The 7558-nt window shown below is 43.2% G+C and overlaps 1 protein-coding gene across 50 annotated transcripts in view; it reads right to left on the bottom strand.

Annotated features, from left to right (window-relative positions):
* Positions 1-5406: 5406 nt before the first annotated feature.
* Positions 5407-7558, bottom strand: part of CELF2 (CUGBP Elav-like family member 2) — a 354164-nt gene continuing 352012 nt past the window's right edge. For all 50 annotated transcript variants that reach the window (XM_068908455.1, XM_068907414.1, XM_068909757.1 and 47 more), the window contains one exon: positions 5407-7558. This exon is cut by the window's right edge and continues 3478 nt beyond it. The gene's annotated coding sequence lies outside the window, so the exon portion shown is untranslated.

The raw sequence follows: 7558 nt of genomic DNA, 5'->3' as shown, positions 1-7558 counted from the left end.
AATGAGCTCTCTTCTCTAATATATCCTATGCATCCAGATATTGCCCCTGCCCCAAATGTTACTGGCTCTTCTCCCTTGCCTGCCATAAAGCCACGGGGCTTGAACTCACGTCAACATACCCATTAGCAAAGAGAAGCTATCTCAGAAGAGGATGAACGAAAAGGTATTTTTACCTTCACCCATGCTTCTAGTTGACTTATAAGTATGCATTATGTCTTTTTTCCCCACTACACTGTCAACTCCATCTCCGTGGATAGTTCACAGTGTAAGCTCAGAAGAGCAAAGAAAGAGCCAGGAGATATTTAAGTATGTTCAACCAAAGCCATTTTAGCATTGCCCCTAGGTTTCTGGAGAGTATTTTCAAGCAAGTAGCCCAGATAACTTGGATAGAGAACAGGCAGAGAGCTCTGACCCACTGATGGGCGTCTTTGGGGCTGAATCATTAGGACTTGTTAAAGACACCAGCATCGTGCCAGACAACAGGGAATGTGCCATTATTGTGGCTCACGTTCACAGAAGACAAGCAGGATGACCCAGCTCACGACAGGCTAGCTTGACATTACTCTTTGGCAAAATAATGGAAATACTGATATGGGAATAAAGGAATAGAAGACATTAAAAAAGAGGTAAACAATTAATGCCAATCAGTATGCTTTTTAGGGAGGAGAGGTTGTCAAACTCGATTTCATTCTCTGATGTGATTGTAGGTTTTGGCTGATAAAAGTAATTGCAAAGACGGACTGTACTCTGACTTTTGTATGTTTGACAGCACAGCAGATACTGATTAAAAAATTAGCATTCTGCTCTATCAATACAAAGCACGTAAAATGGATTGCGAACGGGCTGACATGTCAACAAAGAAGCTGTCGAGGGGGAATCACTGTGGGAGAGTATTTTTTTAGTGAGGTTCTGTAGGGATCAGTAGTAAGTCTGGCTGCTACCAAACACTTTCTCTAATGACCTGGAAGTAAATATTAAAACTGCTGATAAGATTGAGAAATAATGAAGACGACTAGGAATCATACAAATGTGCTCTTACGATGGTTGTAAGCAAATTTTTAGGCCTAAAACCACGGCAAGCAGAGCATGCGCACAGGACCTGGGGACACAGTACATCTGGGAGGGATTAGGCATACTTAAGAAGCCACCCAAATAATCTTCCAGTACAAGATTTTTATGGTTTTTGCATATTATTCTTTGCAAGGACTGATGCAATCCCCGAGTGTGTAACTCAGAGGAGTGGAGTGGGGGTGAAGTTTTTAATTTCTGCAGGTTGCATCACTAGCCGTGATGCTGAAATCAAGCACCCAGCTCTGTTACCCATGATTTAGAAAGGACAGTGGGAGGAAAAGAAAGAAAAAAAGAGGTTGCAGACATAAACCACAGACATTATTCAGGGCCTGGAAGCCTCTGTTACAGGTAAATGCTTCAAGAGCATGATATATTTATTTTCTCAGAAGGATGGATGAAAAGCGACTCGAGCTCTGTTTGTAAGTGCCTTTGGGGGGAAAATAGCAGATACAAAAGGGCTTTTTACTACAGCAGAACAGTGCCTAGCCAGAACGTATTTGTAGAAGCAAGGGCAGTGAATGAGCCGAACGTGCCTTGGGACGTGGTGGACTTTTACCCTGGCTCACAGCAGCTTCAGAGACTTTTGGCTTCAGATTTGTTGACTCAGTCAAGCATGGGGTGGTGGGCGAAACCTGTTGACCTACATGTGAAAGGTGACGCTTGTAGGCTCATTGGTCCTCGCTAACTTGCTCTGCAGAGGCAGGGAGCCAGGAAACTTCTAATTTAGGGCTCTGGAAAACCCACAGCTAACTTTCCCGCAGGACTTTATCTCTAGGCTTGCACCTGCCTCCTCCTGAAATCCCACCTCTGCGGGCTGCACCTTGTGACGGCAGCCAGCGTGGACGAGCCAGGAGTAAAATTTTCAAGTCATTGGTCAGCATGATCTGAGATAATGCCGAAAATTGTTATGTGGCGTGGGCTCAGGCAGGTCAATGTGTGGAGTATGCAGAGGCTCAAAGCGCCACCAAAGCTTGGAACCAGACGTTAGTGCATTTGCCCAATGGATGCTGCCTCCTTTCACTCGAAACTCAGCAATATATGCACATGCCGCGAGCGAGCCATCCCCAGAGCAGCCCGGGGCGGCTGGGACGTTTTCCCTGAAGTACCATCTTCAGGAACTAACTTGCCTGGATTCAGATGCCACTTTGCTTATAAAATAAAGTCCACCAGCCCTATAGCCAATTGTTTATGCTAAAGAGCATCTTCCCATTAATGCTAATGGGGCTTTGGAGCATAAATCCTTGCTAATTGATATAGGAATGCATCCCAGAAGAGTTTACTTTACTGCTGATTTAGCTGATAGATATAAATGTGTGAGCAGGAAATATTAGCATTCATGCAAAACAATTAGGTTATCAACAGGAGCGAATGATTCAGAAAATGCCTGCAACTTTCCAGATCCCTTTAATGGGGGGAAAAAAAAAACACCCAGAGCCAAAAACAAAAAGAAAGTTGTCTAATGAGAAAAACCAGGGGGGATACAAATAGGAGCTAATCACTATGACTTAGTATATGTGGGGCATCAGCAGCCCTTGAAAATCTGGAGCGGGTCCCCCTCTCTTGCCAAGCTGGGTGCAGGCAGAGGATGGAGAGGCCGATCTGGGGCCCACCAAGGTTAACCTTCTCGCCAGCCGCCCTGGGGTCTGCCACGAGGGCTTACGGGTCTACCAAAGCCGGCTGTTGGGCGGCAGCCGCAGCAAATACGCTAAAAAGGCTAAATATGGGCGAACAGAGGAGAAGAATGAGACAAGGAGCTGATAGATTTCCACAACTGATTTAAAAAATAAAAAATAAAAATAACGCTGTATGAGCAGTAAGGTAGCTCTGCAGTTAAAAGGGAAAAAAGGAAACAGCCACCCCACCGCTCAAGTTACTTTCCTAAATACAAGTCTGGGCATTTCTGTAAAAAAAAAAAAAATCTGAGTTTTTGAAACCATGTAACTTCGTGGTGAACGTACAGCCATTGGGGGAATAATTTTTTCGGCGTACTCAGCAGTTTTAGCTGTATTAGACTCTGGTTTAAGTCACGAGTTTTGGTGTGAAAATGATTTCCTAGAAGAAGGCTCAAATACCGGAAACATACAGTAAGGTGCACGTCCTGATCAAAACCATGTTTTAACCTTGAGGATTGGATCTGTGATTATGGTTTTCATTTTTTATTTGAAGCATGTCTAGAATCAGGCGGAAAGAAAGTCACATACCAAAAAAAAAAAAGTATAATACTGCTTGTGGAAGACATACTGTCTCATTATATTTTCCGATTCACATATTTCAGCTATTTTGTACAGTCTTAGTACAAAAACAAGCATGTTCAGGAAACGATGGAAGTGTTTGCGTTTAAGTATCTTTTGCTGCAAGTGGCTGAACGGTAAGACTTGCCTCCGACACGCTTCAGTAAGCCTAATTTTCAAGATGTGAGTTATTAAGGAAATATCAAGTGGATAACATAACATTTGCCTGGGTATGGTTAAAGCTCATATACCCAGTTAGAGTTGATATAAGAAAAAAGCGCCCAACCCTAGAAACAGGTTTTTTTTTTTTTTCCATTTAATGCTCATAAAATTTTACAGACAACAGAATCCTTTCTTAAGCTTTATTTAAGAAATCGAATACTATTATAGTTCAATATATATAAGACACATCCAGTATTGTGTTCCTGATAGCAAGTGCATAGATTTTTGTTAAGATATCATTTTTATATTCAAAAAAAAATTATTATTATTATTATTATTATTAATCTGTTACTCAGTAGCACGTTTCATGATCACACGAAGGGATATTCCCGGTGATTTTTGCTAAGAGCATGAGAGGAGAAAACAGAACACAGCAAAGTAGTGAAACTACAACAGAGATGAGGAACAAAAACAACCAGGCAAACTATCAGTACAGTCGATTCCTGATAAGTGAATAATCTGATTGCTCGGTCACAATGCTTTATTCACTTATCAGGAATGATTCACACTACATTTTGTTAAAACTGTTTTCCTTAGCCTAGTACCTAAGAGTCACACTGGGCAAAGGCACACACGCTCGGGCAGGCTATTCTTTAATCAGCAAGGCTGGTGACAGTTTGGTAATTTCCCATGGCGATGCACATACAGCTAACAAAGAGACATTTTTTGCTAACACTGCAAGGTGCCTTACATAATTGAAATTAAAAGCATGCGTTTAAGCAGGACAAACTGTTCGGCTGCATTGCTTTAAGGAACTCATTTTTTTCCCCCATTGTTGAAAGCAAGAAGAAAGAAAAAAAAAAAAACCAAAAAGAGAAGGAAAAGGAACGAACCTGCATCTTTCAGCCCTGAGTATTTCAAAGAAACCCAACTGTAGCATTGTACAGTACTGTTTTTCGGTTGTATTTTTGGAAGAAAAGACCTGTCGCAACGCTCTAGTTTCTTTCCTACGAAGACCAAGTTTGGAAAAATCCAAAAAAAAAAAAAAAAAAAACCAAACCACACACCCCAAAAAACAAACTCAGAACAGCCTAACAAAAGCCCAGAGACCAACTCTACGTTGCCATTTGTGTAAGTCAGTGAGGCCCCCACTCCACTGCATCCACTGGCGTAAACATTACGCGGCCCAGAACCAGCAGCTCGAGAGATGGATGGAAAGGACCCAGCAGACCCGGTCTGACCGCCGGCTCCTGCTTCCTTCCCTCCCGGCTTCTGCCGCTGGCCACTAAAGCTGAAGCGCGGGGCGGAAAGCATCGCCCTCCGGCCGCAGACCCCGCACGAGGTCCCTTCGGACTCGGCGGCTCTTTGCCTTTCTCACGCTCGCCCGGAAACGGGGTTGGGGGGAAAAAAAAATAAAAAAAAAATTGAAAAAACCCCCCAAACCCCAGCGGTAAGAACCGGGCCAACTCACGAGCCGCCGGAAAACGTCACCACTCTTGGCGAGGCGGGAGCCGAGGCAGGGCGGCTCCTCGGGGGCGCCGGGGTTTCGGGGCGGGGGGCGTTTTGTGCGCGTGAGCCGGAGCCCGAGCGCCGGCAGGGCCAGGAGCCAAGAGGAGAGCGGAGGGAAGAGCGTCCATGGTTGGGGCGGGGGGGGGGGTCTCATAAGAGCACTTTTAAGGGGTCTTCGATTCCTGAGCATCACGGAAAGCGGGACGAAGGCAAGCGCCGGGGTGGGGGCGTATGGCTTGAATTGCAGGAGCACCCGCCAGTGCTTCTCTCTCCTCCTTGGGCTGGGTTTGGTTTTGGGGATTTTTTTTTCGGTTGGTTGTTTGTTGGGGTTGTTTTTATTTGAATTCTTTCCTCCCCCTCCCCTCCAAATTGTAAGGTTTGTATCCGGACAGAGGAGCGAAGAGAGACTTCTGTAAACCACAACAACGCTTGCTTTTTTTTTTTTTTTTTTCCTTTCTCAGCTTTTATTTCCTTGTAGCAGACACCAGCTAGGGGAGAGCAAAGAGGACAAAAAAATATATGTAAGAAATGAAAAAAAAAAAAAAAAGAAAAGAAACAGGTAAAAGCCCAACTGTTAAAAAAAAAAAAGAAAAAAAAAAAAAAAGAAGTGCTACGGTATTTCTTAGGCTCCTTTGGAGGTTTGTGTAACGCTATTAGCCAACGCGGAGAATAACGTGCTAGGCAAGCCCCGCAGCAAAACCACCACCCGTTTCGCACACCAGGGGATTTCTCCTTTTTTTTTTTTTTTAAAAGCCAGTTTTATTTGCTGCTCCCGCTGGCTTTATGCGAAAAAAAAAAAAAAATCTCCCTGTGCTCCCTTGCGTTTTGTTTCCCGGGTTTCCACCACTCTGTGCACGACTGCACGCGACAGGCTTGGTCACCCGGTGGGATCCCCCCGCCGCCCCAACCAGCTCTCGTAAAGCCCTAGGAGGACGCAGTCACTTTCTAAGGAGGCTTCGACCAACACCGTGCGCCCTGGGCTTGGCGTGCGCTCGGGCAGCAGTCCCGAGGCTCGAGCCTGCTTCTCTCGAATGGGTCATAGGCTTCTGTGAAGCAGCAGCGGAGCATCTCTATATATGTATATATATATAAAATTATATATATATGTATATACATTTTTTTTCCCTAATGACTAGGAAAAAATTGCTCTCCATAATCCGCACTTTCCCGACTGGCGGAAACGTCACCGCAAAAGCCTTCTGCCTTCGCTGTGAGTTTTCGGGGGCATAAGCTGTCGCAGCCGGGAGGCTGCCGAAAGCTACCCGCCGTACGACAGACGGGGCAGGAAAGGCGTTTAAGGGGCTTCCCGCTCGGAGGGGTTATGCGAGTGATAAGGCAGGACTAGGGGGGAGCGAGGCGGAGCGAGGTGGCGGGGGGGCGGGAGGGAGGGAAAAAAAAAAAAAAATCCAAGAAATCGTACCGTGTCTAAAATGTACAAATCCTCTTTTGCCCCCCCCCCCCCCCCTCCAAATCAGCTATTCACTTAGGTGGAATCGACTGTATCTTTTGTACACGACCAACAAATAGAGAGGAAAAAAAGGAAATAAATAAATAAATAGATAAATAAATAAAACAGGGACGTGCAACAGTGAGGTGTGCAGATGTATTACCAACACATAATGACCACCAACGATACGACACACAAAGTAGAGAGACAAGTATTAGGAAAATGGTTTAATATTGGAGACAGAAGCAAAAAACTGCATCACACAATAACATACGTTACAAAAATAAGTCTGACTTGTTCCAACTACACGGTTATGTTCACAATGAGGACAGGAGAATCAGAAAAAACTCTGATCTACACAGCAAAAAAGCAAACCCCTAACGGCGTTAACTAATACATTTATCCACGCAGAGTGACCGAGTACTCCTAATTCTAATTACCTTATTGTGTAACTGCACGATACAGAATAAAAAGTGAAACTTACCGCTCTGCTTTGTTTTTTTTTTTGTGTTTTTTTGCTTTGTTTTTAAAGACAAAAATTCTAAACACTAGATAGAAGCAAAGGGAAAAAAAGAAATCAAGCCAAAGTTTTTAATTCTCTAAACAAAACCAACTCTCTTTCTACCGTCCGGAAATCAAACCTGAAAATCAGTCATGATCAAGGGGGCCCACAAGAGTAAGCCACAAAAATTTCCATTTGTTTTTTAATCTCCAGTATAAAAAGTTCCACTGGTACAAAATGCATAAGTACAATCAAGTCGTAGAAATAGGAAAGCCTGCTTTTTTTTTTTCTTTTTTTTTCTTTTTTTTTTTGGCTCAAATTCCATCAAACAACAAAATCCAAATGCATCAATAAAACAGAAACAATACGCAAATGGTCTTACAGGTTCCACTAGATTGCATTAACTTTGGCTTTTCTCAGACAATACTTAAAAACTAGTTTGTAATTCTAAACAAAATGATAGTATTATTAATCTACAAACAACAATTCTCACAGCACAAAAAAAACACAAATACATAGGTTTTTTTTAGTTTTGTTTTGTTTTGTATGACATCATTATCCAAAAAGGTAATGAAACTACAGGATATATTTTTTTTTTCCTTTTGTTAATTAGCACTTAAGATAATAAAAACAGAA

The sequence above is a fragment of the Struthio camelus genome, chromosome 1 (genome assembly GCF_040807025.1).
Source record: "Struthio camelus isolate bStrCam1 chromosome 1, bStrCam1.hap1, whole genome shotgun sequence".
NCBI lineage: Eukaryota > Metazoa > Chordata > Aves > Struthioniformes > Struthionidae > Struthio > Struthio camelus.
Note: the sequence above shows the minus strand (reverse complement) of the source record. Positions and strands in the feature narration are given on the sequence as shown.